The sequence below is a fragment of the Bombus impatiens genome, unplaced genomic scaffold (genome assembly GCF_000188095.3).
Source record: "Bombus impatiens unplaced genomic scaffold, BIMP_2.2 scf_0546, whole genome shotgun sequence".
Taxonomy (NCBI): domain Eukaryota; kingdom Metazoa; phylum Arthropoda; class Insecta; order Hymenoptera; family Apidae; genus Bombus; species Bombus impatiens.
In genome coordinates this window covers 181-14,483 of record NT_176965.1, presented here as the reverse complement: position 1 = coordinate 14,483, position 14,303 = coordinate 181, and the positions used below count along the sequence as shown (strand labels likewise).

Genomic DNA, 14,303 nt, shown 5'->3' with positions numbered 1-14,303 from the left:
GTTATGATCGTAGATTAATGCTTGGTAGCATAGTATTTTTACTTTGCTGTCGAGATGTTTGGAGTAATGTAGGAGGTTGAATGATGAAATTACTAGTAGATGAAATCGTTAATGTATTTAAAGTTGTCAATACAATGTCCTAGTTGCGAAACGTGTGTATAAAGTCGTTTGGTCGCAGTTTATAATAATCCGTTTGCGATCGCGTCCGTTTATTTATAGTAGTCGGGGGGGAATCGGAAGATTCAAATTTGTCTTTGTTTTACGGTTACGGGTAGCGGCGTCGTTGTTTTGCTCGGAGTTTGTTTATTCTTACATTATACGTAACCTAACGAACTTTATACTCCGAAGCGAAACAACAACACGATTTGAATCGAATTCTAACTCTTGTGCCGCTACATCACCCCCCTACCAGTGATAACGTTTTTATTGCATTTCCAAAAAAAGTCCCCGTGTTTAATACCTTATGATGTCTAACCGAAACCTGCCTGTAGCCGATCGGGAAAACGGACTCTTCGGCCAGACCGCGTAATGTACCTATTGCCAGTGTTTATTTCGTTGCTTTCGTTTGTTCTACTGGAATAAGTATGTCACGGGTTTCGGCGGTTTTCCCTTCGAGATCCTCTGATACTACGAAGGCTGGCTTTAGCCGGTCGACGGAAACCGTTATATCGCGACTGTTGACATCGGTACTGTACGTTTTCTCGCCTCTTCGCGTTACTCTAAACGGCCCATCGTAAGGCGACTGTAATGGGCCTCTGGTTGCGTCGTATCGTAAAAATACATAGGGGGAGACTCAAATTCGCGGAAAGTGAATAATTTCTTTTCACGGTGTTGTGTAACGAGCTGAGACCGGACTTTCTCCATTTGTTCCTTGAGCAGGGTTGCGAATTCCGAGGTGGCCCGCTGCTTAGTTGGTAGTTAGTTGTTCTGCGGACAAACGTATGCCGGTGCCGTATATCATCTCGGCTCCCGTTGCGTTTAGGTCCTCCTTTATCGCGGTTCTAATGCTAATAGCACAATTGGCAGAATTTCGACCCAGTTGCTCGTGTCGTGGCACCTGATCGCCGCTTTAAGCTGTCTATGCAGGCGTTCTACCATCTCATTAGACGCAGGATGATAGGCCGATGTCCGTAGGTGCGTGACGCCGAGCAACCGGCACAACTCTTCGAACAGACGCGATTCGAATTGGCGTCCTTGGTCGGTTACACGTAGCGACGACGTTGTTTTGCTCGGAGTTTGTTTATTCTTACATTATACGCAACCTAACAAACTTTATACTCCGAAGCGAAACAACAACATGATTTGAATAGAATTCTAACTCTTGTGCCGCTACCAACATGATTTGAATAGAATTCTAACTCTTGTGCCGCTACAGTAGAATAGTTTTTTTATTTTCCAGAATGCTTTATTGGCCTTAGCAAGTTGAATTTCGGTGTGCTGCTTGTAGTTTAATTTGTAGTCTATGTTTATTCCTAGGTATTTCACGCAGTTTTTGTGTGGTATGAGAGCCCCTTTGTGTGTTTTTTCTCTTAGTTGAAATTTTTTACGGCGTTCTTTTTCTATTGGGCCGATTTTACTTGACTTGGGTCTAAACAGTATGGTTTGCTTGTGTTGATTTTTAGTTTCCATGCGTGGTAATAGTCATATATTTTTTCGAAAAGTTCTTGACGTTCAGTTTTTATTGTCTTAGTTTTGCGGCCTGTTACGTAGATGATTAGGTCAGCTGCGAAGGCTATGGTTTCTTAAATATTTAGTCTATTCGATAACATGAAATAATAAAACTGATTACTTCAGCCAACGCTCATATGAGGCTTAGATGATAAAAATAAGAAGATTGAGCCGTAACACAACTATTAACTTTCCTTTCATCAAACTTTGTGTTAATAAGATATGGTTGTATACACCAAGAAAATATCTTTTTAGCATTAAACGATTATTACCATAAGTTATATCATTCTCGCATATACGCTTACTTATATATTGCTTTGTTTATATTTTCCGGTAATGTTATATGTATTTAATATTCGGACCTGGAGAATGTACAAGTATTCTATATACGTATGTCGTTTGAAAGAATGCAAAAATACATGTGCCGAAAATTGTGATACAAATCGAAGGCGAAAATAATTCCCCGCGCGCGGCGAAAATGATGTCAAAAATGTAAAATGACATTTTTCGCTTTATTTCCGCGAAAATCAATTATGAAATTTCCCCTACTTAACTTCACAGTCCATTTTCTCGAAAACGAAGTCGAGCAAGATTTTACATATCTTCTTTATTCTCCTACATAATTGTACGTCGTAAGTATTTTTTATTCGATAATATTAAATAAGAAAATTGATTACTTCAACTAACGCTCATGCCGAGCTGAATGCACTCTTTCTCGTCAGAGTGCTGTGATCCACCCAGCAGGTCGGACTTCACTGGCCAAAAATACCAGGCGTTAAACTCGTTAGTGAGTTTGCCAATTTATACTGTGATATTCAATAACGAAAAGTGATAAGTAATGCTCACTATAAAAAAACAAGAAGGGAGAAGGAAAAAAGATGAAAAGAATGAAAAGAGCAACCGAAAGAAAAATACTATAGCAAAAATTGATCGAGGACGCGAAAAGAACGAAACCATAAATTTAGCAAATAGCTCCCCATTATCAGCAATACGAACGGAAAATAGGTTCAGCGTATTGCAATCACAAGAGTCCAGCCTATCTCAGACACAGCAATACCCTCAAATAATAACAATAAAAGAATTCACAATAATAAGGAAAAAGAACAGATACGTACGGAAGAAAGTAAGTAGACACACGGCCTCTCAGGACGGGACATCACAAGCTGAGAGAGAATAAAGAATGGACGGAGAGGTATTCCATCATCCACGAAACCCTCAACGTCCCAAGCGCAGCCCAGAGAAGTGGACAACGCAGGGGGCCCATCTCCAGGGGCAATGCTACCGAGAAGCCAGACGCAACCCGGACAGATCACCAGCCTCTACAAGGAAGAACGCTGACTCCACAGTCCCCACAAATAAAGACAAGCGGCCTCCAATATACATCACCCATCAAGACTGGGGAGAGACAGTAAAACTCATTGAAGAGACCCTAAACACAAAGTCATTCCACATTAAACGAATATACGCAGAAAAACACGTGCTATTCCTACGAAGTATACCAGATTTTAACAAAGCGAAAGAAATCCTAATTGCAGTTCAAACAGCCTTTTACGCACATACAGCCACATTGGAGAAGTACCACACGGTCTCACTAAAGGTTCTAAACAATTGCTTCTCCGAGACAGAGATAGTCGCAGAGTTGCAAGCATTGCAGATGTCGGACGTCCCCAATTGACAAAAGATTGGCGCTTCTCGACAAAAAGATGAATAAAGAATAATGTATAAAGAATAATTCCTCTCAATTTACATAATTCAAGTATCCGCACAAAGCAATGTTAGTAATGTACTAAAAATGAACTTTGTTAAAAATTGTGTAAAACACAACTTTTGTTTGTGAACTTGTGTAAAAATGAACTGAGTTACTTTAGGATAAAATGGGAAAAGGTCAGAAGTAATGACATAACGCAATGTCACAAATGTAAACAGCATGGAATCGCACAGACCAAGCGAGTGCAAAATCAAAAATGATGACGCAGTAAACAAAGACAAAGTGCAGTGCATGAACTGTAAAAACTACGGATATCCTGCTTTGTATAAAGGATGCTCAAAACAAACGTGTTGCTCAAATAAGCCGTAAATTCATGCCGTACTTCTCAGACATCCTAAGACAAGGAATAAGCCGAAACCAAGTCTCCGAAAACCAACCACGTCAAACAAATTTATTACCGCGCGTAATTCAAAATCCGAACCCAATTAAAACCATACCACAGCTGAACGTAATAAGCTTATAGAACCTTCAAAGAAAACATATTCAAAGCCCTAAATGAACAACAAGCACAATTAAACGAACTAAAACAATCATTAAAACGCACGAAGAAAGAATTGAGTCTTGACCAAAAGGTGGCTCGTTACCTAGTCATATGCCTTGGAGACACACAATTACAATTCCGTAATTTACGGGCAACTAACACGCTCAAAACAAGAGACTACGATTACGACCATAACGCTCTCGTATTTCAGATAAATAAAAATACATCTGACTTCCTAACGCTAGAAACACGAAGTGACGGACCCAGGTACAAGTAAAAGACAACAAACTAGGAAATATTACAAAATCAGCTCGAAAAGAACTGCGACCTAAATGTCCACAACAATGTCAACCTAACAAAGAGGAAAATCGATTCGTTTATAGACGAAATAGAAAAACATGCCCTTCAAGAATCCGTACTAAAAATAAAACAAAAGTCGGAGACGAAAGCTTCATATTATGCAAAATAAACAATCTAAAATAAAACTATTCCTACGATAAAAGAGAAGATTTAGTATTATTAAAGTACCATTTGCACAAAATAAAGTTGTGTTTAAAACAAGAATTCGCAAACTCTATAAATCAACACTGGGCAAACAAAATAAAAAGTATCTCTAAAAAGGACTCTGTTAGCATGTCCCACAGAGAAATCAAATTTTTACATCAAAAGAACCAAACTCTATCTCATCTCTCAAACTGCCTTTAGACGAGAACGATTCCATTCAGCGCGGTATGAGAGTTAGCTGAAATAAGTGATTTTCTTATTTGCTTTTAATGCACAAAAAAAGAATATTTGAAAAAATATAAATGTGTGCAAAAATGAGTGATACTAGTCGCATAATACTAAAACATTTCTATTTCTCTATGTTTAGATTATAGATTATTGAAAATAGATTATTATGGAAAGTAAAAAAGATTGGAAAAATAAAAAGGTGAGCACCACGCAGAGTTCGCAAGCGGTCACCTATTTAAATACTTCTTCCATCTTAACTTTCGTTATCGAACGAGAACGAGTGCTTTTTTAATTTTTAATTATAACTTAATTATTATAATTTAATTATATTGTCCAAGAAAATACATAGTACATATACTGAATAAACAAAGAATTTCAGTTGAGAAATGGCTCTGGCAAAAGTATCGTTGAACGTGACGGCATGACGTAGTTATAAAATATTTGCAATAGGATTTACGTGTTTTTTACATTACAGTAATTGATTGTATTAAAGCTGCTCAGAAGCGTTACTTTAATACAATACTGGCCTTTTCTCTTCTTTTGCCCTGAAAGTTTGGCAAAGAACTGAATAAATCGGTAGTTTATTTTTGAATTTTGTGAAGTTGATTGTTTGTGAAAGGAGGTGGAAGAGGGACAGGGTAGCGAAGAGATGGAGAAAAAATGTCATTTAAATATGTTACAATATTTACATTTATTTTACAAGTGGAGAGATTGAACGCTGGTGACGTTTCGCGGTTCTCCTTTTCTTTTTGATTTCGGTATCCAATAATACTTTTTTATGTTTTTTTTGTGTTTGTCTTTTGTGTTTTTTGCAGAAGAGCCATATTGTATCTCCATCAGGTATTTACGGACTGTACATTTAGCCAGTCTTGAGTGTATTTTTCTGGTATAATTCGTTTGGAAATAGACAACTGAAAATACACTATTTTCCTTTATCTTTGCAGCTTGAGCGAAGTGATTTCTTGTCAGTTTTAGGATGTCACAATCAATGCGGTGTATATTGGCGGTGTATATAGATTTTTTTATTTTTAACGTATTTTTTAAATTCACTATGTTCGGATCTGTGTGTACTCAAACAAGCCTTGATGCATTTTCTTTCCAATATACGAACTGAGGTGGATAGCACGTCGTGTATGGTGCCAAAGGAATACTCGGCATTTTGTTTAACAATATATTTATTAACTCATCTAATGACTTCTTTACACTAACTGGACTCGCGACTTGTGTGAACAATTTCATCATGATTCTCTATTTCGACTGATCAGTCACGCTTTTCGGTCACAACTCAACTTATCTCTTAATCCATTTCGTTTCTTTTTGTCTCTCAATATCCCCACTACGCACGCGTTCGTTAGGCGTGCGTGATCATGGTCCCCTAAACCTTCCAAGTATTTGGCGGAAGGACCATAGGGATTTCGATGGTTGCTTAGACCTTCTTGTAGCACTTACGCTTCGTTGCAGCCTTGCTTATGTTTCGTCGGTCTCTCGTAAACAGTCTTTCAACGGTGGTATACTATGTACCGACGAAACCCTTGGTATGTTCTTTGTTGTCGAGTGCTGCTACAGAACTCTTTCCATTAACTAGGCTGGTAAGTTATACCTAGTTATATATACATTAGTAGTTACGTATATATTGAACAACCGTAGGTTGTGATCGGTCTAACTAGTGCTTGGTAACAGAGGACTTTTACTCTGTTGTTCAGGTGTTTCGAATAGGATAATCTTTTTGCCTTTCATAACGCTTTGCTTTCTTTGGTAAGTTGAATTTCAATATGCTGTTTGAAGTTTAATTTGTCGTCTATATTTAGTTTATATATAATTTTTGTGGGGAATGAAATCCCCTTCATTTGCTTTTTCTCTTAAGTGGAATCTTTTGCCGCGTTCTCTTTCTAGTGCGCCGAGTTCTCTTTCTAGTGCACCGAGTTCTCTTTCTAGTGCGCCGAGTTCTCTTTCTAGTGCGCCGAGTTCTCTTTCTAGTGCGCCGCGTTCTCTTTCTAGTGCGCCGCGTTCTCTTCCTAGTGTGCCTCGTTCTCTTTTTAGTGCGCCGAGCTCAATTAATTTGCGTTTAAATAGTATAGTTTGATGTAGTTGGTTTTCGGAGACTTGGTTTAGCGATATTCCGTTTTTTGCGAAGTTCAACGAGTTTTGGGCATTCTTTATACGACACAGTCCACTTTGTCTTTGTTTGCCGTGTCTTCTTTTTTTATTTTGTGCTCGTCAGGTCCATGTGGTTGGATGTATTTTACGCATCGGTAGTTAAGGTTGCAGTTTTGTGAAGTGTGCGGTAGCAGTTGACATATTGTGGCATTGTATAATGTCATTTTTCTGATTTGTTCCCTATTTACACTAAAGATATTTAGACGGTTCATTCTTAATAGATTACTAATATTGCTTTGTGAAGATACGTGGATTTTGTAAATTGGGAGCAATATATTGTTCTCTACCGATCTTTTTGTTGAGAAGCACCAATCTTTTGTCAATTAGATATCGAATATCTGCAGTGCTTGCAGCTCTGCAAATATTTCTGCTCCGGAGATGCTATTGTTTAGAATCTTTAGGGAGACCGTGTGGTACTTCTCCGATTTGGATGTTTATGCATAAAATGTCTTAGTTGCAATTAGGATTTCTTTCGCTTTGTTAACGCCTGGTATATTTTGTCGAAATAACATGTGTTTATCTGCGTATATTCGTTTGATGTGGAATGACTTTGCGTTTAGTGTCTCTTCAACGAGTTTTACTGCGTTTTTCGGGTTTTGATGGGTGATGTATAATGGGAGGCGGTTTGTCCTTGGAGAAGTTGATGGCTTGTGTGCGATATGTCTGCTTTTTCCGCATTGCTGGAGATAAGGGCCTCCTACGTTGTCCATTTCGCTGGGCTGCACCTGTGACATTGAGAGTTTCGTTGATTGTTTACTCTTTCTTAATTTGTGATTTCCCGTCCTGAGAGCCCATATGCCCACTTGGTTTAATTCCTAGGTTTTTGCTCTTTTTCCTTGTCAGTTTTAAAGTAGAGTTTGGCCTTGTGGATTCTTTTATTGTTTTTATTTGATGACGCTACTTTGTCTGAGATATGCTGGATTCTTGTGATTGTAATACGTGGATACGTTTTCGTTGTATTGCTAATAATAGGGAGCTTTCTGCCGAATTCATGATTTTGTCTTTCATGTCTTCATTCATGTCTTTTTCTTCGCATCTCCTGTTGTGCTCTCTTCTTTACTTTTATTTTCTTGGCTACTTTCTGTTCTTTTCTTCCTGTTCCACCAGGTTTGGCGGAGGGTTGAGTTTCCGCGTCTTTTGGGAGCCTTGTGTTGCTAAGAAAGGTCTTGATCTATTTTTGTAGTAGTATTTTTCTACTGATTGTCCTGTTTATGGGAGGTTTCGATTCACTGCCTTGAGCACCACTATTTGAGCGGAACAATTGCGTTTAGAGCAGTATGAGCGTTGGCTGAAATAACTAGTTTTCTTATTTGTCTTTGCTGGCCAAAAAGACAGAATATTTAAAGAAACATAAATGTGTGCAAAAATAAGATTGATATAATGTGAGGTAATAATCGTGTAATAGCAAAACATTTCCTTTCCTCGATGTTTAGATTATAGATTATTAAAAGTTGATTGTTAATGAAAGTAAAGGAGATTGGGTAAATAAAAAGAAGCCAGGATCACACACGCGGAGTTCCCAGGCGGCAGCCATTCAAGTACTATCCGTGCCCGGCGCTGCTTAACTTTCGTGATCGGACGAGAGCGAGTGCTTTTTTTTTTATAATGTTTATTGACCAGTAGATAAGTATTACATTTGCTGTGGCGTTTTCAATAAACAATGAATTTCGACATGGCCGACATGGCCATACAATGTGTGTCGGGATTACATTTTTTAGCGTTATAATTTATAACTTTGATTTAAGTCGCTGTAGAGCGGTGCCTATATACGATAATTTTTCTTCCTATCTCATATATTCCTATATTCAATTATTTTACGAGGTACAGCCATTTTTGTGACGCAACATCTGCTTCGGTCCGACCGGAACAAATGAACAGTAAACGGTAGACGTTGTCCGAGCAAACTTGTCTCGAAACTTTAAACGCGCTTTTCTCGAACATACTTTTTTCGAGTTGGCGTGCTCGATATCTCAAGTTCTAATGAACCGGTTTATTTTAAATTTGGTCTGAATATTCCTTATATACTCCTCTTTCGTCCGGACCACGCTCAGCACAAAATCTTTAATATTACTATTTTTTAAAAGTTCGGAATTGTCAAAAAACGTGCGAAATAAGAAATTTGTTTTCAAACGGCCGTCATTTCGTGAAAAAATGTTGTATTGATTTTTCCAAGGTTCAGACGATAGCGGCATTCATACTAATTAAGAATCCGTTCGCATTTTTTGTTTCGGATGACCAGAAGGGTTGATATCATGCACGTCACGACACCCCATTTTTTTGGCAGCACCCACATTCCCAGCTCATAACTTTTTAAATATTGAATTTTTTTCCAGTGAATTTTTTACGTAATCTTGAAATATCAATAAACAAATGCTAAAAAGAAGGATAGCAAAAATATTTTTTGTTTCATCTTGTACAACACTTCAAAAATCGCCCGAAATTCATGTCTCTAGACCAGAATACCCCCTTAAGATCGGCCTGATTAGCGTTTGGTAGCTTAGGATTTTTACTTTACTGTTGAGATGTTTTGAATAGAATAGTCTTTTTGTTTTCCAGAATGCTTCGCTGGTTTTGAAGAGTTGAATTTCGATCTGCTGCTTGTAGTTTTGACATGATCGTCCGTGAAGGTGCCCACAAGAAAATGCCCTTGATTTTCAACACTAACGTTTATTAGACTCTTAACAATTAACAACAAATAACGTTTAACCACGTTTAACGTTTAACCACGTTTAACGTTTAACAACGATTAATACTAAGTAACGATTGAAACTGATTCTCAAGAGTAGACGACTCATTTCTTTACTCGTGTTTGCTTCTCTTAACCTATCGCACTTCGCAGCTCGGGATAGAATGAATCTTTTGGTTCAAAACCGAACAGATTCTGTCCTTAGTTGCCCTTCGATATCCCCACTACGCGCGCGTTTATTAGAAGTCCGCGACGGTTGCCGCGTGTGCATTCTACCGAATATTCGGCAAAAAAACCGTAGGGATATCGATGGTACGTTATGCCTGTCTGTCTTACGTTTTAAAGGTATAGCGCTTTGTGCCGCGAAGCCGTTGAAAATTTCCGTGGTCGAGTGCCGCCACAGTTTAATTTGTCGTCTATATTTACGCCTAGATATTTTACGCAACTGTTATGCGATATGAGCTCCCCTTGGTTCGCTTTTTTACTTAGTTGAAATTTTTTATGGCGTTCTTTTTCTATTGGGCCGATTTTACTTGACTTGGTTCTAAACGGTTCTTGTAGTTCTGTTTTTACTGTTTTGATTTTGTAGCCTGCTACGGCTTATTTGGGCGATCCGTTCGTTTTTTGATTTTTTGACGTATGACGCGGGACGCCCAAAGTTTTTGCAATTTCCGCAGTAAATTTTGTCTTTGTTTACTGCGTCTTCTTTTTTTATTTTACACTTGCCTGGTCCGTGCGACTCAGTGCATTTGACGCAGCGGTAGTTGAGGTTGCAATTTTGAGCCGTGTGTCCTATCATCTGTCACTTGTGGCTATGTTTTTTTTTTTTTAATTTTTTTTCCCCATTCTATCCTAATAGTTAAAACGGTTGATTTTTAATAGGTTATTTGTGCTGCTCTGGGGGGATAATTGAATTGTGTAAATTGAGTGCAATATGTCGTTCTCTTGGTTCTTCTCTTCCTAAACAGCGAGACTTTTGTGGAATAGCGCGTCGTCTATTTATAAAGCTTTTATTAATTCCACAATTAAATTTGGTGTTATGGCTTCTTTCGTTGGTCCAGTTTGTGGTTGTAACTTGGTGGTCTCTTGGCATTGTAGTATATCGAATCTATTTTTGATTCGGATAGTTAAGAATGGGGTGGTTTTTGTACGCTTAATGGTTTCTTTTTTTCAGTCTTTCCTTCTTGGATGTAGTGCTGACGAGAACAAGTACACTCAGCGCGGTATGAGCGTTGGCTGAAATAACTATTTTTCTTATTTATCTTTGCTGGCGAAAAAAATAGAATATTTAAAGAAATATAAGTGTGTGCAAAAATGAGAATGATATAATGTGAGATAATAGTCGTGTAATACCAAAACGTTTCTTCTTCTCGATACTTAGGTTATAGATTTGAGGTTGATAGATCGTTATATATGCCGAAAAAAAAACTAGAGTATAGTTAACAATATATCTATTCACAAATACTCTCGATATACACTTTGCGTGGAGCTTGCGATTACAATTAGCAGTGCGCGATACAAGTTCGCATGATGATTGCTCAAAATGTGTCAAGGAACTCTGGTTAAGTATCAACTACCCACTGCTAACTACCAACTGTATAATTTTTCTCGCCTGGTATCACCTTATGTGGCCCGTCGTAGGGTGGTAGCAATGGGTCTTCGTTCGCGTCATGGCGTAAAAATACATAAGGCAACGTTTCTAGTTCGCGAAAAACGAAAGTTTTCTTCGCGCCGTGTCGTGTAATCAAGTGTGGCCTGATTTTTTCTATTCGTTCTTTTAAACGATTCCCATATTCCGAGTTGGCTTGTTGCTTTGCCGGTGCAAAGAATTCTGCTGGCCATCGTATGTCGGCGCCATAAACCATTTCGGCTGTCATTGCATTCTGGTCCTCCTTTATAGCAGTTCCCATACCCAATAAAACAATTGGTAAGATTCGTGACATTCGGTTGCTGCTTTCAGTTGTCGATGCAAACGCTCTACCATCCGGGATAGACTGTCGTGCACAAATGCTTTGTGGGGGGTGTGATTTATAACGATTTTATAAAAGCACAAGCAATTATGGAATCAATCTCTAGTAGAAAAACGACTATTGATTAGTATCAAGCAGTCTCAATACTCAAGTAAGTGTATTACGTTAAGTATACAAGCTATTAAGTTATGCTGAATTAAATTAATTTACATAATATTTCAAAGAGAATATATAAAGCGTGAATGAATACGTCTCTATATAATCAGACAATCATCACTTTCAGATAAATCCTACAAAATTATAAATCAAACGACTAAACACGACTTAATATCAGTCGTAGTTTAACTATTGTAATACAATATCAACCATTACACCGAAAACGTCGACGGCTATCGACTAATTTACATCAAAGAACGGACAACATGAACGTAAACATCGCGTCGAGTCCTGTAAGATTAACAGAAGCCTCCTCAATGATTATCACGGCTAAAGTCGTGGTCCGAGCAGAGTCTTCGTTTGCTTGAAATACGAGGACCCGTCTCCATTTACGTGTATCTTGGATGCAGAACTGTGAGCGTTGAAACATTGATCCTTTCTTTACGATTACTGCCATCTGCCTTTATTATTCGCCGTGTACAGTCTGCGCTACTTTTAAAACGGATATCTTAACTTTGTTCGAAGGAGGAACTTGTCTCTGAATATATGAGTATCAGCCAAAACATTACATTTTTACATTACGCTTAAAGCAAATGAATGCTTCTTTTTGTAATTACGTGATAAAATTAAATTTTAGGTTTGAAGTTTAATTTAATCTAATTATAGCTTAGTTGAGGATTGAAAAATTACTGATCCATGTTCGATCGTTCAAAGAATTTTTTTACAGTTAAGAATTATTAAAGAATTAAATGTTTGATATAATTAAAGTTTAATGGAGAATTGAACAATTGTTGATGCACATTTGACAATTTAAAAAGTTCTCTATAGTAGACTATATAAAACCTGTGACGGGTGTGAAGAGGGAGAGAGTTGCGTTTCGTCCCGGGACTACCGGTGGACTCGTCAGTAAGGCTGTGCCCGGTAGTCCCTGCCTTAGACGTAGAGGGCGTCTCGCTAGATGCGGTATTTATATCAATCGCTCGTATATTCGTAGCCCTCTAGTGTTGGGCGGTTGGTACCCGCGGCTCGATCTGTCGGCGTCCTCTATTGATACCGATCCGCCACAGCTTAATGCCGAGCAGCCGGCATAATTGCTTGAATAATTTTGATTCGAATTGGCGTCCTTGATCAGATGTTATTTTAAAAGGCGCGCCGAAACGAGAAACTAGGGCCGAGGCAACTGTTATCGCTTCCATATCGACGATGGGAATGGGTTCGGGTCAACGCGAAAAACTGTCGATACAGGTTAGTTAATATCGGTAGCCCAGCGAATATTGCATTACGATAACATCTGTATGTATATGTCTAGTCCTCCTGCTAACTATCCGAATATTCCGACGGGTGAGGATACGTGTCTGGTGACCTTACATCGCTGACACGGGATACATTGCGGTGTCCAGTTTCGACGATCCTTGTTTATCGACGGCCAGACGAAACGTGACGTCACCAGTTTTTGCGTGGCACGTTTTCCTGGATGGGAAAGTCCGTGGAGCGAATTAAATACGTCGGGCCGCAAGGATTTCTGTACGTACAGTCGCACAATGTCGCCTGGTACGTCGCAATATATTTTTACGTCGTGATCAGGGAAACGTATCCTCTTTAACCGTGTAGATGTTTATGTGAAGAGGATGTAGGTACTTGAGAATTAATGACGAGATTACTCGTTGTTGTAACCGTCGAATATATTTAAATCGATAAGTAAACGTGAGTCGTTGGTACGAAGTATAAATCGCAAAATAAAATCGCGGAATACTCGTAAAGGCTCGTCGCGTAACTTGGTAGACGCTCGTCGTTCGCGATCGTGTTCGTTTATTTATATTGGTCGAGGGAGAGTCGGAAAATTCAAATTCGTCTTCATTCGACGGTTGCATGTAGCGGCGACATTGTTTTGTCCGGAGTTCATTTGTCATTTTGTTTCATGCGTCAAGGCTAAGTCAATGTCCTGAGGCAAAACAACAAACACGAGTCGTTCTCGACTCGCGTCGTCCTTTGACTCCTGTGCCGCTACAATTGTAACCGGAGTTGACGATGTCGCTTAGTTCGTTGTCGTTTCCTTGCGCGGCGGCGAGAGTTTGATGATCCACAAACTTCCCTATCGCTTCGATACGTGATAAAGCGTCGGCCACGTTATTATCTAGTCCCTTTGTGTATCGTATGTCGGTGGTGAATTGTCCGATGTAATCAGTCGCGGCGAACACTTATTGGAGATTTGATTGAACGCATATGTAAGGAGTTTATGGTCCGTAAAAATTATGAAATTTCTCCCTTCTATGGTCCGTCGAAATCGCCTGACCGCGGTGTACATAGCGAGTAGTTCGCGGTCGTACGCGCTATGCTTTCGCTGCGCGGAATTCAAAGGTTTGGTAAGAAAGTTTAACGGCTGCCAAGTATCGTTGACACGTTGCTGCAGGACCGCTCCTAATGCATAGTTGGATGCGTCTACCGCGAGGCTAACGGGCGCTCCAGGTATCGGATGCGCTAACGTGGCGTTTGCGAGGGCGCGTTTCGCCCTAGGTTCGGATTGCTCCGACCATTCGGTGGGCGCGTTGCCCTTTTTCCCCCTCCTTGTAACAGGTCATTGAGAGGTTGACAAATTTTTGCGGCTCCCGGTATGAAACGTCTCTAAATATTCTAATATCTGTATCCTTCCTTGTTGCATTTTTGTAAACCGTTTACAAAGCGTTT

At 39.1% G+C, this 14,303-nt stretch overlaps 1 long non-coding RNA gene across 1 annotated transcript; it reads right to left on the bottom strand.

Moving 5' to 3' along the window:
• Nucleotides 1–2,715: 2,715 nt before the first annotated feature.
• On the bottom strand, nucleotides 2,716–13,566 carry LOC117151945. Its single transcript, XR_004462117.1, has 3 exons — nucleotides 13,223–13,566; nucleotides 7,116–7,119; nucleotides 2,716–2,726 (listed from the first exon to the last, which is right to left on the bottom strand). It is a non-coding gene; the product is annotated as an uncharacterized LOC117151945 (long non-coding RNA).
• Between the last annotated feature and the right edge of the window lie 737 nt (nucleotides 13,567–14,303).